Source organism: Primulina tabacum, chromosome 14 (assembly GCF_025594145.1).
Source record: "Primulina tabacum isolate GXHZ01 chromosome 14, ASM2559414v2, whole genome shotgun sequence".
NCBI lineage: Eukaryota > Viridiplantae > Streptophyta > Magnoliopsida > Lamiales > Gesneriaceae > Primulina > Primulina tabacum.
In genome coordinates this window covers 30,433,067-30,452,076 of record NC_134563.1, presented here as the reverse complement: position 1 = coordinate 30,452,076, position 19,010 = coordinate 30,433,067, and the positions used below count along the sequence as shown (strand labels likewise).

Genomic DNA, 19,010 nt, shown 5'->3' with positions numbered 1-19,010 from the left:
TCTTATAACAACCCAGTTTTATAAAATGGATAGAAACAAACAGTTTCACAAAATGGATAGAAACGTAAATTTGACTGTTGCAATGTCAGAACCCGTAAACAACCTTCTCAAACGGTCAAATTATTTTTTATAATAAATATATCACTCTTCAAGGCCATAAATACAACAAATTGAAGATCAATACAAGCTTTAGAAGGGGATTCAAAGTATGGCATTTGCATGAAGAAATTAGCTAGAATGAGAGCAATTGCATATGTGAGGATACATTTGATATATATAATATAGTAGAATTTATCACACACAATCACTCACACATATATGAGAGTTGATCTTCAAAGTTTGGATGAACGATTCTTCGCACAAAGACATCAATATTGTGTTTGTAGTATTGGAATAAGAGACATTAAACATTAAGCAGATTGTAAGGTTGCGGCCTACAATAAAATATGCTAGGAGTTTAAATTGGGCAATGGAAAAGTTCTAAGTTGAAATAGGTTTGTACAAGAAATTATATAAATCAAAGTCTTCTAGTGCATCTTCCTATGTGGAAGAATGTGTGATGTAGGATTTGTTAATTTCCGAACTTTCATAAAAAAAATTGTGTCTATTTTTTTATTGTAATTTATCTATTTCCTATTGTTCTTAAGATGCATTGTTGATACATTTTATATGTTCTTCAAATACCTAAAATATTGCATATCAAGTGTTTGATAAAATGCTTCAGCTAAAAATGTTTTTTACACACCCAACTTGCATATATTTTAAATGCTTTCCAAAATGTTTATTTGACTTTTATAAGAGATTATTTTGAGTTTCAACCAAACTCGATTTAATTTCTCGTTATTCAATATTTCAATAACAGAGTTATTATAGCACAATGCTTGTCCCTCAAACGATCCTATCAGCTATAATGAAATTGAGCAATATTTTTACAAGAAAGTTGGAGGAATATATCAAAATTTAAAGAAACTAGAGTACTAGCAATTGAAAATAAGGGAAAAAATAATAGATATAATTTGCATAATTTTTTTTGTTGATAAGTTTGCGAGAGACTTTTCTCTGATGACTCCTGTTTGTTTTTGTTCCTTTATTCCCAGTGGTTTATCCATTTTCCACGATCGTCCATCATGGATCGTGGGTCAACTTCCTCAGTCACGCTCCTTCTCAAACCAAAATGCAGCTCTAGTGGACTTTGACAACATTTGGTTTCCTCATTTGATGGGCTTTTGTTGTCGATGATTTTTTTTTTTTTTTGTATAATTTAGGTCCAAGAAATGCGAGCCAATTTCTCCAACGGGTCAATTTGGCTACATTTAAGCATATTATTCTTATCTTGCCTCTACTGATCCACACAATGAGGACCAAATTCCCATTTTCAGAGTTGGAGGAAGAAATAACTTAATCTCCAGTTTCTTTCCTCTTACACATCCACTTGTATAATCAAATTCACACAACTCTTATTTCATTGCACTTTTCTTTCGAACCTTTCAAGCTCCAAGTTTCTCCTTCAAGCCCAAAGTTGTATTCTTATTCCCACACCCGTCTTTCTTTCGATTCATTGTTTCGTTCCTCCGTCCACTAGCAAGTCGTCGCACTACCACCTCTCTTGCCATTGACCACAACAATACCACCACAGAATCTACCTCTCCCACGTCCAGTCGGAGAACTCCAGGGAACAAGTAAATTCATTATCCTTTTCATTTTTGGATGGAATATATGAAGCTTAAATTTTCAACATGTCTTCGTCGACTTGCTTGTAAGGTGTTTGATGCATTGTTTGATATTAATGGGCTTGAATATTCTATACTTGATGGTTCAAAGTTTGGCCAAAGATATTTGATTAATTCATTATCTTCTTGTTTGATCATGCTTGTGCTTCTGTGTACCTGCATATGTACTCAAAAAAAATTCATTAGCTTCTTGTTTGATCAGGCTTGTGCTTCTATGTACCTGCATATGTACTCAAAAATTCCAATTTTTCAGGATAAGCTTCATACCAGAGATTATGATCTTTCCCGGTCTTTGATGGCCATTATCTGTGATATTTGTGCCCTATGTTTTTTGTTTTTCTCTGGAAATCTTGACATTATTTATTTTCATGTACCTTCATTCAAGTATACAAGGTGTCTTTTGACTTGATCTATGTTTCACTTTAAAGAGAACCAACATCTTGCTTAATTGATGGCTTGTTCAATAGCCATTACTTGGCTGTCGACTGAGGATGACCTCTTGACCATTTTATTCAAGTGTATTGATTAATTTTTTTACTTGTAGAAATGGTTAATGATCCTCTGTCTCCCAGCTCAAACCCTTCGAGTCAACTCTAATCCTCCTTTGGCTGCCAATACCACCTTTGTTCATAGGTATGTCTTTTACCTTGTCTGCCTCAAAAACCAAATCAATGTTTCTTTATTATGATATTGTTCGCACTCACAGGCTTTCACCTTATTCTGCTAAAGATTCCGACATAGTGGAAGTTTTCAATCCAACTTTTGATATTTCCTACAATTATATCCATCTATCCTCTGAAACTATCAATCTATCATTCCCCCTTATCTCATCTTTCAAATATTCTAGTTCCACGTGCTCAGAAACTTAATACAACTTGTAAATTTCAAGACAGAAAAAAGGTTGGATGACATGATTTCTGAGAGGAAGGTCACTTTATCTCTGACAGACTCAAAACAAAAACCCAATACCTCGTTAATAACATGTGAACCAAAAGAAAGCATATCAATAAGGGTTAGACACATTGAAGGATGTTGAACAAGTCCGAGTAGATTGTCATTTCAAATGGGAGGATTTATGCAACTTGGACCTTTTTTGAACACTCGTTTTATTGCCCTTGCACAAATTAGAATGATTTTCATTTGTTTTTTGTTGACATGATCTACTTCGGAATATGTCACTTTACTTTCTAGGCTATAGCTAGATATTCTGATTTCCATTGCTTTTGTTTTTTTGTTGGTGATTATGATTTGACTAACCTCTTTTGATTTGAAAACTTAAGAAAGCGACCTGAAAGCCAAAGTTTGTTATGAAAAACAAGTTATTATCGTATTTATTGCTTGGGCTTTATTTATAGGTATTTGTATTTTTTGGCATGTCACATTTACAGGGAAACTCTGCCCAAGTTTTCTCAAAACGGCTAACAAACCTGTTTTCTTGAACATTGTACATAAATGTTGAAAACAACACAATTTGCTACAAAACAAGCCATCTAATTTCTCATAAAAACAACAATCATCACATCTTTTTAACAACACTCATTGATGTTTCAAGGATCGCAGCAGAAATTAAAGCCCACATTACCCCTAATTTGGCCAACAAAACCAAAAAATCTACAAATACACTCCCAAGAATACAACTACTACAGAAAAAGTCAGTGAGTGATTATTCTTATTTATTCACAAGTGATCAACTACTATTTACAAGCATGTTCTATACGAAATGGCCTATAAGCATATTGTAAGGACCGTGTATCATATTATCGTAAATCCTATGTGATTATCGATAATTCATGAATTTGATATGTGATTATGCAATTGATGTATATTATGACAATGAAATTGAGAAAATAAGTATTGGATATGAATTGACGTTGTAAGAGCTCGAGTGGAGAAGCCGGACGCCAACATAATACCAAAACCAACATTTGGTACAGAACATGTGGCGCTCGGGCGGTAGAAAATGACCGCCCGAGCGCCAGTGTGGAATAAGGGGTGTGCTCGAACAGAACATGCCGCGCCCGAGCGGTAGTTTTTGACCGTCCGAGCGCGGTGCATTTGAAACTCGGGGGCAGAACCTCTCGCGCTCGGGCGCGAGAATTCTACCGCCCGAGCGCGTAGGCGGTGAAGATAAGAATGAGTTCTTTCATTCGTTTTCTTCATTTTACATTTCATAGAATTCGAGAGACACGAGAGATTCGATTTTTTTCCGTCCAAATCGACTTCGAAACGCTGTCTAAACGCGAAACAAATTATATATTTTTGATCTTCGCGTTGAGGGCTTCTGACTGAGGTAATTTTCTTCTGGTTCCAGCAGCTTGAAATATCAAAGTGCTGGAATAGCATGTATTTGAAGTTGAATTTCCTATATGTAGTAGAATAACCGACAAGAAACTTATAATCGAAGTCGGAATTGAATAATGATATGATTTGGATTTGATATGAATTTTTGAAGTTTCAAATGATATTTGAAACTCATATCAATGATTTTGGATTATGTTATTGACTGGAATGAGTATGTTATCGATGTAGATAAATGTAATATCAATACCTTCAGGCTACATCAACTGGAAACGAAGAACTGAGGTATGTTGCGACCGGGTAACATACGACATGTATCTGTATTATATGATATATGTTGGATTGATTTGACTTATTGGATTGAGAATATGTGTCTATATGCCTTATTTGTTGATTGATGTGGCATACTTGGCATTGAGATTGAGATATCGATGTATAAAATAAATGTTTTGTTAACACACATCGTTTGATGCATACATCGATACATGACATGCACGTTGAGCTATGATCCTTGGATACCCTGATATGATTTGATTGGATTCTGGGGTTTGTGAACACAATGCTATGTTTGGTATTATGTGACCCTTAAAAACATAGACATTAGTGGCCCCGATGATTGGATATGAGATTTGAGATTTGATGGCGCTTTATCGACGCTATCATACGAGTATCCCTTATTGAGGCCGGTGTGCCAGCTCGAGCATTGATTTGATAGCGATTCGTTTGATTCTGACATGTGCTCAGTGGATGGGCATATGACCTGATACCTCCACGACATACATGCATTGCATACCATATATCATTGTCTAGATATCTGTGGTATATATGATTGGTTGTTCCATACGGAGCTTTGCTCACCCTCAAGGGGGGCTGTTGTTGTCTTTGTGTGTGGACAATGGCAGGTACTCCAGGTTATCAGGAGACCGGAGAGGGTACTTCTGGAGGGAGTCACAGTTTGAGTTGAGGTTTATGTTTTGTTCTCAGTATATATGTATATGTATTTATATACAGGGGCATGTCCCGAGGATATGCGTTGTTTGTATATGATTGGTTTTGATTACGTGTTGGCATGTTTATTATGTGAGATGAAATACTATTTTTAGTATTTAAATTATAGAAGAAATATTTTGGGCTCATTGTAAAGGAAATTTTAAACTCGTTTTCCGCTGTAATTAGTTAACTCTAATCAGAGTGCATTGTAATAACGATTAGGAGTTAAGGGCCCCACACTAGATGGTATCAGAGCATAGCTGGGAATGCTCGATTGAGTCTTGCGTACACGTGAATAGGCAAAAATGAATTGTGCGCGTGTGTTTGATTTCTTTGTATTACTTGCTCTTACTTGATTTGATTCGAGTAAGTATCTGATGAGATTGATGATATGAGATGATGATGATGTGAAATTGATACTGAATTGTGATATTCATCATTTGATTTGTAGATGGATCACACCAATGAAACTGCGAGTAGCAGTATTCCCCTCCATCCTATTATACTTCTCAGGAGAATGAATTTAATAATCTGCAGCAGGGAACGATGACTGTTGCAAAATATGCTTTGAAATTTTCTACTATGTTGAAGTATGCACCTCACGTAGCTGGGAATGCGAAGGCAAAATATAACAGGTTTGTGAATGGATTATATCCTGCTATATATACTTATGTTGTTTCTGGATTGCCTACCAGCTACGCAGAGGCAGTTGAACGAGCTATAAGGCAGCCGAGGCTGGACTTAGGCGAGGAGGTCCACAGTATACTCCTCCACCTCCAGTGTCAGCTCAGCAGCCTACTTTGCGGCCGAGAGTTAAGAAGTTCAAGAAGACTGGTACTGTTTCTTCGTCTTCTTCGAGTTCGAGTGGATCACAGAGAGGGAGTCCTGTGATTGCTCCTTACTGTAGCCATTTTGGGGGTAAACATACTATCGAGCAGTGTCGAGGTATGTTTGGTACTTGTTATCAGTGTGGGCAGGAAGGCCATTTCTCTAGAGTATGTCCGAACAGGGGTACGACTTCTTCCCAACCCCAGCCAGGATTTAGAGGTGGCCCCAGTATGATGAGACCTACTGTTCCTGCTCCATCCTTTCAGCAGTCGAGTGTCCCACGATATCGAGGACCGGGTGGTTAGAGTGCCCAAGTTCCTCCTCAAGTGAGAGTGTACGCCATAACCGAGGATCAGGCGAGAGAAGCTCCTGGTGGTGTGATTGCAGGTATTTGCACGCTTTACGATTATCCTGCACGTGTTTTATTTGATACAGGAGCATCTCATTCATTCATATCTCATGCATTTGTTGCATCTCACGATATTGAGTGTACCTCGTTGTATGATACTTTGTCGATAGCCACGCCAGCAGGGAAGATTATTTTTTCTGAGAAAGTTATGCATAATTGTGTATTGATATATGAGGTTAATGTGGTATTTCTGAATTTGATTGTCCTCCCGATGCACGACTTTGATTGTATTGTTGGCATGGATATATTGACGACAAATCGAGCTACTGTTGATTGTTGTCATGGAGTGGTTTGATTTCGACCGATTGATGGACCCAAGTGGAATTTTTATGGCAAGGGCTCCCAAGCCAAAATTCCATTGGTATCTTACTTGGAAATGTCTCGACTTTTGACTAGCGGAGATGAGAGTTATCTTATCTACGCTATTGATATCTCTAAGAAGGAGCCTTCCTTATCTGAGATTCCTGTTGCGAAAGAATTCCCGGATGTATTTCCCGATGAGATTCCTGATTTTCCTCTTCATCGAGAAGTTGAGTTTAGTATTGATCTTGTACCGGGAACTGCGCCTATTTCGAAAGCTCCTTATCGCATGGCACCATTAGAATTGAAAGAATTGAAAGAACAATTACAGGATCTTCTCGATAAGGGATATATTCGACCGAGTGTATCACCTTGGGGAGCTCCAGTTTTATTTGTTCGAAAGAAAGATGGTACTATGCGAATGTGTATCGACTATAGGCAATTGAATCGGGCTACTGTGAAAAATAAGTACCCACTTTCTCGTATTGATGATTTGTTTGATCAGCTTCAGGGTACTTCTGTATACTCGAAGATTTATCTTCGTTCTAGGTATCATCAAGTACGAGTTCGAGACGAAGATGTGCCCAAAACTGCTTTTCGTACGATGTATGGCCATTATGAATTCTTGGTTATGCCTTTTGGTCTCACGAATGCTCGTGCTATCTTTATGGATTTAATAAATCGTGTCTTTCGAGATTATCTTGACCGATTCGTTATTGTATTTATTGATGATATTCTTGTGTATTCGAAATCGAAAAAGGAGCATGCTGAACATCTGAGACTGATACTTCAAATTCTTCGTAATGGACATTTATATGCTAAATTGTCCAAATGTGAATTTTGGATGGACAAAGTTGTATTCTTAGGCCACGTCATTTCGAGACATGGCATATCTGTTGATCCTGCGAAGGTCGAAGCTGTATTGAATTGGCCGAGACCTATGAATGTTCCTGAGATCCGTAGCTTCATGGGTTTGGCTGGATATTATCGTCGTTTTATTGAAGGATTTTCGAAAATAGCTAAACCTATTACTCAACTGACACAGAAGAATCAGCGATTCATTTGGTCAGATGAATGTGAAGCTAGTTTTCTTGAATTGAAGACGAGATTGACCACAGCACCTGTGCTTACTATTCCCTCAGGTACCGGAGGATTTGTGGTGTGTACAGATGCGTCTGGTAAAGGTTTGGGCTGTGTTCTGATGCAACATGGCAAAGTGGTTGCTTATGCGTCTCGTCAATTGAAATCTCATGAAACTCGTTATCCTGTTCATGATCTCGAATTGGCCGCCATTGTATTTGCTCTGAAGATCTGGCGCCATTATTTGTACGGAGAAAAGTTTGTTATATATTCGGACCATAAAAGTCTGAGATATCTCTTTTCTCAATCTGATTTGAATATGAGGCAACGCAGGTGGATGGATCTCCTAAAGGATTTTGATTGTGAGATTCAATATCACCCTGGATCGGTGAATGTTACTGCGGATGCCCTTAGTCTGAAAGTTTATGATTCTGTTTTAGCCTCTGTTTGTGTCGCCAATGTACATGAGGATATATGTACTTCTGGTTGGACTTTTCACTCGAATTGGTATTCTGTCACTGTCTCAGCATTGCAAATTGAGCCTAATTTGATATCGAAAATACGAAAGGCCCAACGAAGCGATGCTCAGATCCAAAAGTCGAAAAAACTTGTATCTGCAGGATATCAGTCTGGATTTCAAATTTCTTCTGTTGATTCTTTACGACTTAATGGTCGGCTGGTAGTTCCTGATAATTCTGATTTGAAATATGCCCTTCTTCGAGAAGCACATTGTAGCAAATACAGTATTCACCCTGGAGGTCGAAAGATGTATTTGACATTGAGACCTCAATTCTGGTGGAAACGTATGAAGAAGGACATTGCTGAGTTTATTTCTAAATGTCTTGTCCGTCAGCAAGTGAAAGCCGAGAGAATGAGACCTGGAGGATTACTCCATAGTCTTGAAATCCCGAAATGGAATTGGGAACATATTGCTATGGATTTTGTGACTCATTTACCTCGTTCGCCCAAGGCTGTGATGCTATTTGGGTCATTATTGATCAGCTTTCGAAATCTGCACATTTTATTCCGTATGAGCGGACTTATCCTTATAAGAGAATGACCCGTTTATACATCGAGAATATTGTGAGACTGCACGGTGTGCCAGTCTCAATTGTATCTGATCGTGATCCCAGGTTTGTTTCTAAATTCTGAGGTAGTTTCCAAGAAGCTATGGGTACGCGTTTGGCTATGAGTACTTCTTATCATCCTCAAACTGATGGCCAGACTGAGCGTACAATTCAAACGTTAGAGGATATGTTGCGTGCTGTTGTGATGGACTTCAGAATAGGATGGCAAGATGCCTTACCATTGGTTGAATTTTCTTATAATAATAGCTTTCAGACGAGTATCGGTATGGCACCTATTTGAAGCTCTATATCGGAGACGATGTAGATCACCATTATTCTGGGATGAAATTGGTGAAAGACAATTAACTGGACCTGAAATGATACAGGAAATGAACGATAAGGTTCAGTTGATTCGGCAGCGGATGAAAGCTGCTCAGGATCGTCAAACGAGTTATGCGAACAAACGAAGACGAACCTTGGAATTCCAGAAAGGTGACAGAGTATTTTTGAAAATATCTCCCTTTAGAGGCACTGTTCGATTTGGCATGCGAGGGAAGTTATCTCCTCGTTATGTTGGGCCATACGAGATTCTTGATCGAGTTGGTGATCTTGCTTATCGATTGGCATTGCCACCAGCTCTATCTGCTATTCATGATGTGTTTCATGTTTCTATGTTGAGGAAATATGAACCAGATCCATCGCATGTACTTGCACCTGATGAGGTTGAACTGGATCCTTCTCTTTCCTATGTTGAACAACCTGTTCGCATTATGGATCGAAAGGAAAAGAAATTACGTAATAAATCGATTCCGTTGGTTTGAGTACAATGGACACGACATGGTGTGGAAGAGTAGACTTGGGAATTGGAGAGCAAGATGCGAGATTCATATCCGCACTTGTTTGATTCTATTCCACATGTTCCATTGTATTCAATGTATGATGATCCATTTACTGATTTTAGTTTTGATATGTACTATAACTGGTAACATATTATATGTTTGCCAATGTTATGTATATAGAGATGTTTGAGATTCGAGGACAAAATCTTTTAAATGGGGGAGAAATGTAAGGACCTGTGTATCATATTATCGTAAATCCTATGAGATTATCGATAATTCATGAATTTGATATGTGATTATGCAATTGATGTATATTATGACAATGAAATTGAGAAAATAAGTATTGGATATGAATTGACGTTGTAAGAGCTCGAGTGGAGAAGCCGGACGCCAACATAATACCAAAACCAACATTTGGTACAGAACGTGTGGCGCCCGGGCAGTAGAAAATGACCGCCCGAGCGCCAGTGTGGAATAAGGGGTGTGCTCGAACAGAACATGCCGCGCCCGAGCGGTAGTTTTTGACCGCCCGAGCGCGGTGCATTTGAAACTCGGGGGCAGAACCTCTCGCGCTCGGGCGCGAGAATTCTACTGCCCGAGCGCGTAGGCGGTGGAGATAAGAATGAGTTCTTTCATTCGTTTTTTTCATTTTACATTTCAGAGAATTCGAGAGACACAAGAGATTCGATTTTCTTCCGTCCAAATCGACTTCGAAACGCTGTCTAAACGCGAAACAAATTATATATTTGTGATCTTCGCGTCGAGGGCTTCTGACTGAGGTAATTTTCTTCTAGTTCCAGCAGCTTGAAATATCAAAGTGCTGGAATAGCATGTATTTGAAGTTGAATTTCCTATATGTAGTAGAATAACCGACAAGAAACTCATAATCGAAGTCGGAATTGAATTATGATATGATTTGGATTTGATATGAATTTTTGAAGTTTCAAATGATATTTGAAACTCATATTAATGATTTTGGATTATGTTATTGATTGGATTGTGTATGTTATTGATGTAGATAAAGTGTAATATCAATATCTTCAGGCTACATCAACTGGAAACGAAGAACTGAGGTATGTTGCGACCGGATAACATACGACAGGTATCTGTATTATATGATATATGTTGGATTGATTTGACTGATTGGATTGAGAATGTGTCTATATGCCTTATTTGTTGATTGATGTGGCATACTTGACATTGAGATTGAGATATCGATGTATAAAATAAATGTTTTGTTAACACACATCGTTTGATGCATACATCGATACATGACATGCACGTTGAGCTATGATCCTTGGATACCCTGATATGATTTGATTGGATTTTGGGGTTTGTGAACACAATGCTATGTTTGGTATTATGTGACCCTTAAAAACATAGACATTAGTGGCCCCGATGATTGGATATGAGATTTGAGATTTGATGGCGCTTTATCGACGCTATCATACGAGTATCCCTTATTGAGGCCGGTGTGCCAGCTCGAGCATTGATTTGATAGCGATTCGTTTGATTCTGACATGTGCTCATGGGATGGGCATTTGACCTGATACCTCCACGACATACATGCATTGCATACCATATATCATTGTCTAGATATCTGTGGTATATATGATTGGTTGTTCTATACGGAGCTTTGCTCACCCCCAAGGGGGGCTGTTGTTGTCTTTGTGTGTGGACAATGACAGGTACTCCAGGTTATCAGGAGACCGGAGAGGGTACTTCTGGAGGGAGTCACAGTTTGAGTTGAGGTTTATGTTTTGTTCTCAGTATATATGTATATGTATTTATATACAGGGGCATGTCCCGAGGATATGCGTTGTTTGTATATGATTGGTTTTGATTACGTGTGGGCATGTTTATGATGTGAGATGAAATACTATTTTTAGTATTTAAATTATAGAAGAAATATTTTGGGCTCATTGTAAAGGAAATTTTAAACTCGTTTTCCGCTGTAATTAGTTAACTCCTAATCAGAGTGCATTGTAATAACGATTAGGAGCTAAGGGCCCCTACACATATTCTCCATACTCTCGAATAATTTCTTCATACACCATTAACTTTATAAACAAAAGAGTACAAAATTAAGTAAAGCAGTTGTACGACCTACTTTATACAATATGGATTGACCCTAAAATATCTCATATTTTCTTATAATTCTTCTCCAAGAACTTTCTTCGTCTTGTACTCACACCCAACTACTTGGACTAGAAATGTTTCAGTTATTTTCCGCAAATACACCTTCTATGTGGCTTGTTACTCAACCTACTCACAACAAACACAACATTGAAACAAATGAGGCAGACAATTTAAAGGCATAATTTGGCCAAATTAATGCATTTACAAGAAAAAGTGGCTCGACAGCCTACAATAGAGTTTCAGTACTCAAAACCAACTCATCTACAATTTAATATAACACACTTCTCCAAAAAATTTTATTAATTGGACTAACATCTCCCTAGCATAAATAACACATTAAATCAAAACATGGATACATCACGAGCTAGGTAATGAACAATAGTTGTTATTTGGTCATTAAAAAAACAATTTGAATTGACAGTGGCTCGAAAGCCTACTTTTAAAAATTGTATCCATCGAATTTTATATAGATTGCCATTAAAACTTAAAATAACTTAATCACATAGACGACTATGATCCTCCATCAAAGTATGAGCTATAAAAAAATTCTTCTGACTGCAACTCCATTCCTTCCTCTTTGTCCTCACATGCTTTCTCACATATTGTTTTCGTCACATAAATGTCCCATAACTCTATGTTGCAATGTGGGTTTTCATGCGGAAGTTGCAGCCACTTCCATTTCCTCCTTGTGGTATTTAATTATCGACCTCCTCAATTATGGATCAAACCATCGGTCTAGGAGAGACCATGGTTTTAGGTTTGATAACTTCTTCAAATTCTTCCTTGATCTTTTGAGTGTCTATGCACATTGTTTCTAGTTGTCCTTTCAATTTGGAAGGATGAAATTTAATAAAACCAAAAGCTTATCATAAAATACCTAGCTTCCACGACATTATAATTACATTGGTATGACAGAGAATCAATATGTACCAATTCCATATCATCTCTTCTCGACATTAACAATAATTAGTGCATGGATGATGGCACACAATGATTGGTATGAATCCAATCTCATTCTAAAAAAAAAAAGCTAATTGTTAGGAATCAAGCAATTACCACTAGAGCAAAAGCTATAACTCCAAGCTAAGGCTCAACTTTATTTCCTTATAATTGTGATAGCACAACACCTACTTGGGTGCTAATGGGTCAGCCTGTTAGTTCCATGAGTCTGAGAAAGTGTGTGTCTATCTGATGGTGTTGTCTCATATATCTTAGAGACCAGTACCATTTCCCTACCATCGACAATGTCCCCAGCAGAGACAGTATTTCTCGTTAAGATCTGACGTCATTTTTTTACGATCCACCTAGCCAACCAGATCAAGCGGCACAGCTTCAGCAGCATGACACTGAGAAAATCTCAGGAGGTCCCACATCACAGTAATGTTCTCACTCATGCACGCTTAACACAACATTAGGGATGACAACTTTTTCAACGGGTTTGGAGCCCAACGGGGAAAACCCGAAATGGGGATGGGGATCCCCGATTTTGTCGGGTTTGGGTTTGGGTTTCGGGGACTTTTTTAAGTCCCCGATGTATTTCGGGGAGGGTATCCAAAAGATTCAAAAATTCTACATTTAACCTTGTTGACTATTCAGATTTAGTCTATGCAGGTTGCAAGTTGGACATAAAAAGTACTAGTGGCTTCTGTCAATTTCTTGGTGATAGGACGATCTTCTGGTTTAGCAAGAAGCGGACTTTTATTGCTACTTCTACTGCAGAAGCGGAATATTTAGCTGCTGGAATTTTTTGTTCTCAACTACTTTGGATTCAACAATAATTAAAAGATTATGGAGTCAACACTTCTGAATCACTTATCTCCTGTGATAATACAAGTGAAATATTCATTACTTATAATCAAGTACTACACTCCAAAACCAACACATTGACATCAAGCACCATTTCATCAGAGTTCATGTGCAGAAGAAAGATATTGGTCAGGAATATGTATCTACTGATCTACAAGCATCAGAAATTTTACCAAACATTACCTGAGGCTAAGATATCTTACTTTCGCAATATGTTAGATTTCATTGATTTATATTATCCATTAATTCAGGGAGAACATTATTTATTATGGTTAAGTTCCTATAAAATTTTGGTGTAACATATTAATAGTTGTTATATTGATAAAACAATGTCTCTGCTATTTGGTGTTACTAAATTTTTTTGTAGTGGTTTTTCAGTAGACCTTATCATATAATATCTCAAATTCATGCCTCCCTCTGCTTTCTATTAATAATCATTGTTTGAACAACTATTGATTTTCTTTTAATATCTTTTGAGCTTTTATACATTGGTAACTCTGACATACCGACCTTTCAAAATTTTGAAATCAACCACAAACATACTGACACGTGTCTTCATGTTTCAAATATGAGGCTGTATTATAAATGACATTTCAAATTTTCTAACAATTACCTTGCAACTTTTCACCTTCAAGTGTTTTGTTTTCTCTACAAACTTTGCATTCGATCTTTCTAATTATTCAATCGCAGAAATGGCAAATGCATACAACTTGAACGCTTATCGGATCTACTTTACATTTCTTTACACAGTACAAGATATTCATCTGGTAAATATGTTCAAAAGCTTGGCGACATCTAGTCTCTGGTCCTTTCTGGAATCACCAGCCATCATTTACAAGACTACGTTGTTGGATTTCTTTGCCAGAGCCTCTATAACAGAAGATGGGAAAATCATCTTCACTCAAAGTGATACGACTATTATCATCGATGCAGATTTACTTAGTTCCATATTTTCTCTTCCCACTTCTGGGATCAATAATTTCTCTGTCATATCTAAGGAAGACATGGATGCTGCTATGAATAACTTCTCTTTTTCAGGAGAAGAAACTATCTTCGTCTTGATTCAAGAAGCTTTTGAATATGGAATTTAAAATTCTTGTGGATATTGTTGCCAAAGCCATTCTGGTCAAGGTAGGAACTTTTGATAGATTTACAAAATAAAAGGTATAGGTGATGACGGCTATCACGTCTGGAACCAAAGTGAATTGGACAGTTGTTATTTTCAAAATTATGTCTGAAATGATTCTGAAGAAAATCACTAGCTTTCCTTTCAGCGTAGTAAACTTCTGAAATGTGAGGGATTTAGTTTTACTGGGAAAAAAGATGGTACTTCTACCACTATGGTCGATGCTGAAAACATGGTTGCCCTGCAGCCAAAGCCCTCTGTTTCTGAGTTCATTGAGTCAAAGAAGGAAATAGGATCCAGGAAAGAGGCCACCAAACCTCAACACAAACCAAGGACAAAGAGGAAGCTCACCTCTATGATCAGTGACACTGACCAAACTGCTTCAGAAGAATCTATTGCTCCGACTCAACCACTACCCAAGCCAACCCCAACCAAAAGGAAAATCAAGCCAACTATCTGAATCAAGAAAACAACAGCCATCACTGATCTAGATGATGTCCCACTCCAACAAGTTTTTAAAATTGTTGCCATACCAGATCCACCTCAAGCACCACCCAACAGCCTTTCACCTCAACACATTTTGGCTCCAGTTCCTATCCCAGCTCCACGAGAATCATTAGTGGCAGGCTCTAGCACTGTACCTCTCTCTTTCCCACATCATTGAAGAGGAATGGTCATTCGAGATCCTCTTCTAGAATCAACTAACTACGACATCAAAGTACTCATTTCCACTGAAGAAGGTAAAGTGAAATTGAAAGTAGTCTCTATGGAATTAGAAACAGTCCTACCCTTATCAACTGATCAAACTACAATTAACCTACACATTGAGGAGTTCGAAAGATTTTCTTATGAAGAGATCGCCTATTTTGATGAATGGGTTCTTATTCGAACCACTCAACATCTCTCTTTTTTCAAGGAAAACAAGGATCTTATACTGCAGCAATAAGAGTAAAAAGAAGAGTGTTTGATGAATCTCAAATTCAATCGGTGGTTGAAGCAATGAACATAAGGAACTAGAGTCTTCTGAAAATCAAGATCAAGAAGCCAATTGATGTTTTAGCTGTTCTGAGATCTAATTATGATTTTCGAAGCCCAACATCATTTCATGATCATGCCATATTTCCTCAACTTTCAAATGATTTAAGGACTTTGGAGTGTTTTGTCTCCTCATCGAGCAAAATTTGAGATAGGATACAGTTGTTGGGATTCATGAGCAATTCAAAGTTAAGCTAGTTGAGGAACAGACCAAAACCCTTCCCAGGAATGAGGTATCTAGCAGTCCTACACATTCACTGTACGTATTACTAATGTTGTGAATCAACCTCAGCCCACTTCTTCACCGCTTTCTGTAAGCGATTATTTTGCAGTAAAAGAAGTGATCAATTCCATTGCCCAGGAAGCCTTTGCCCAAGTAACTGTAGTTGTTCCTGCTCCTACCGTGGTTAGAACCCATTGTTCCACCCTCTTTCATTATTGCAAAAGAGAATATTGTTGTTGCTACTCCCATTTCATTCGTCCACGAAGATGCGATTCCTGATCTTGAGATGTTCTCGTTTGAAGATCAACAAGAAATGAAGGAAATTATGTATGCAGATCAACAATCTAGTCAACTTGTGACTATTGAAATTGTTCCAATATCTGTTGCAACAGCACCTCTTATTGATCCATCTTTTGCACTGGTTCCATTTAATGAGAATCCAGTAGAATATCCTTCTGCTGAGATTCAATTAGTTTTAGAAGTTGAAATTGAAGAATTACAAGGTAGCTACACGAAGCTAACATATATCACCAAACATATTCTTTTGAACAACCTGGTGCAAAAGAGACTTTTGAATTGTTTAAAGAATGTCTAATGAAATAATTCGTTCGTATTTATGAGGATGTTTCTCGTATGTTTGTTCAGCTCACTTTCGCTTTTGTGTCCGGGATAGAAGCTTTGGAAACTCTGGATGCTCTATAAGTTGCGATTGTACATCGGTTTGTGTCATTGGAGGAAACACAAACTGAAGTTTTCTCACCTCATTTTGATGAATGACGTAGGGTGGCTTTTTCCGTGGTGAGAATGTCCATTGGTCAACTCTTCTTCCATGATTCATTGTTTTAGTAGAGGGACTTTCACCGAGGTATTGGTTCACCGGTCTTTTGGTTATGGATCTTTCATCTTACCTTGCACTCCTCCATCTGTTATATATATTTCCCCTAGAATATTGATGATCATTCATTTAACTTGGCACCCAACATTTCCTTATAACACTTCTCGGCTTGACGGATTTATCTCCCACCACATTCTTACTTCTTTCATTGAGAAAAACAAGCAAATCGGTGTTGGAAGCTTATGATATGGAGGATAACCTGCCCGCGGGTATTAATCCCTGAATTGGGCACTGACATTTGTCGTATTCCTCCAACTCATACATTCGAGGCAGCATATTAGGAGATGTCACATAAAAAACTTGATTAACCGTAAGGTTGTCATTATTGCAATTTTTGTGGCTTGTCCAATACCCATCATCTCTCTTGTGTGTAGGAGTATACTTGTCTTCCTCGGGAGACGCAAAAACTGGTGATTCCCCCGAGCGGAGAGCTTCGCCTGCTTGAGAATTCCCCAATCCTTGGCCTTGATCCATAAACTGCTTAGTCTCTATGTTTTTTAGTTTTTCATCCACTGATGGTTTATTCCCCGCTTTTGGAGATATACTCTACTCTCTCATTTCTGTCATAAAGTTTTTCATGACAAAAGTAAAGGTATCAGTAATTCCTATGAGTTCATTGTTCATGTTTTTTCTCCAGAGACATCATAAAGTTCACAGGAATTTCATGGCCAATGGAAGATGCAACTCCTTCTTTCATAAATTTTTTTTGAACTTGTGTACAAATTGTTCGACTGATCTTCTGGCACCATCAATATCTTCTACCTGTGAACGATAGTCCTTCCCCTGAGACTGGGGAATTCTTTCATGCTTCAGAGTATGCTTTGGAGGCATTGGGTCCCATCGGGTGTGCCAAAATCTGTTTGCACAAAAAAATTGCGGGTGTGCCCGTGTCAAATGTGAAATGATCTAACTTCTATTATCAAACATTGTGTGTCTTGATTGAAAAATTCGTTATAATTCTCTCGGTATGACTTCAAAGCTAATAATTTGGCTGAGAAGTATAGTGAAATTGCAGAAAACGATCCATGAACATCATCAATTTTAATTATGCTATTATGAATTTTATTAACATTTCACAAGAAAATTGGAGGAATACGTCGAAATTTAAAGAAACTAGACTACTCAAAATTGAAAATAAGCTAACTATTAATTGAGAAAATTATTACTTATGTTTGTTTTTGTTCCATTCTTCCCATCTGTTAGCCATCTTCCACGGTCGTGGGTAAACTTCCTCAGTCGTGCACCTTCTCGAACCAACTGCAGGTCTAGTGGATTTTTACAGCATTTGGGTTTTCATATTTGATGAGCTTTTGTTGTCGATGGGTTTTTTTGCATAATTTGGGTCCAACACACAACTATTCAAGAAACAAGTAATACGAGTTTAGTAAAATCATATTTGTACTAATAGATGCATCATATTATTATCTAAAAACTTTATAGTCAAGTCTGAATCAATGTGGTTAAAAAAACATATTATTAATTATTTTTATTCTAGAAGAACATTAACATATGTGTACACTTTTAATTTATATTTACTGTTACGAAACTTTAGGTAAACTAATTCTCTAATTTGGAAAATCAACACAAAAAAATCATAATATAAATGGAGAGAGTAGTATCAAATGAATTGTTTAATCATAAAATTAGCTAGATGGTGCAACTTCTTAGAATCTTTTTTTCATGATGTGAGAACTCGCAGCCACTACCATTCCTTGTGCATTGGGTAAATTCTCGGACTAACGCAATATCCTGCTAACCATGCTAGACAAGTAAACCGTACTAGGCAAGTCTTATGCGAAAAGCTCGCTCGAAAGTGTTTACGGGAGAAATTGAGCACTCACCTACTTCACAAACTCGGACATCTCTTAGGAGAAACTTCTTGTAATTTTGTTTTAGCTAAAAGACACCATAAATATAATATCTAATATTATGTCATATTTGTGTTATATTTTTTTATTGTCATTATGTTCAACTATTTTTTGTTGAAAACAGTATAACGTGTGAGAAACTCTTTTTTGGTCATCGAGATATAAAGATGTACTCTAAAAGAATTTTCACCTAAAACAAAAGATGACACATAAAATATGGAACCAACTACGTTGACATAAATATGTCTCCCACATACAACACACTTCATGATACTCACGGGAAATTTAGGGTCCGATTCCGGCAAGCTTCACTAGTACAGACGCAGGTTTTTGAAATTGTCCTGAGCCTGAAATCACGAAGAAGACCGTTAGAAGGG

General features: G+C 37.5%; 1 long non-coding RNA gene across 2 annotated transcripts; it reads left to right on the top strand.

Annotated features, from left to right (window-relative positions):
- Positions 1-1,367: 1,367 nt before the first annotated feature.
- LOC142525321 (uncharacterized) lies at positions 1,368-13,889 on the top strand. 2 transcript variants are annotated; one of them, XR_012815051.1, is made up of 4 exons: positions 1,368-1,679; positions 2,275-2,363; positions 13,292-13,513; positions 13,589-13,889. It is a non-coding gene; the product is annotated as an uncharacterized LOC142525321 (long non-coding RNA). The 2 variants fall into 2 exon arrangements; XR_012815050.1 differs by having other exon boundaries at positions 13,292-13,889.
- Positions 13,890-19,010: the final 5,121 nt, after the last annotated feature.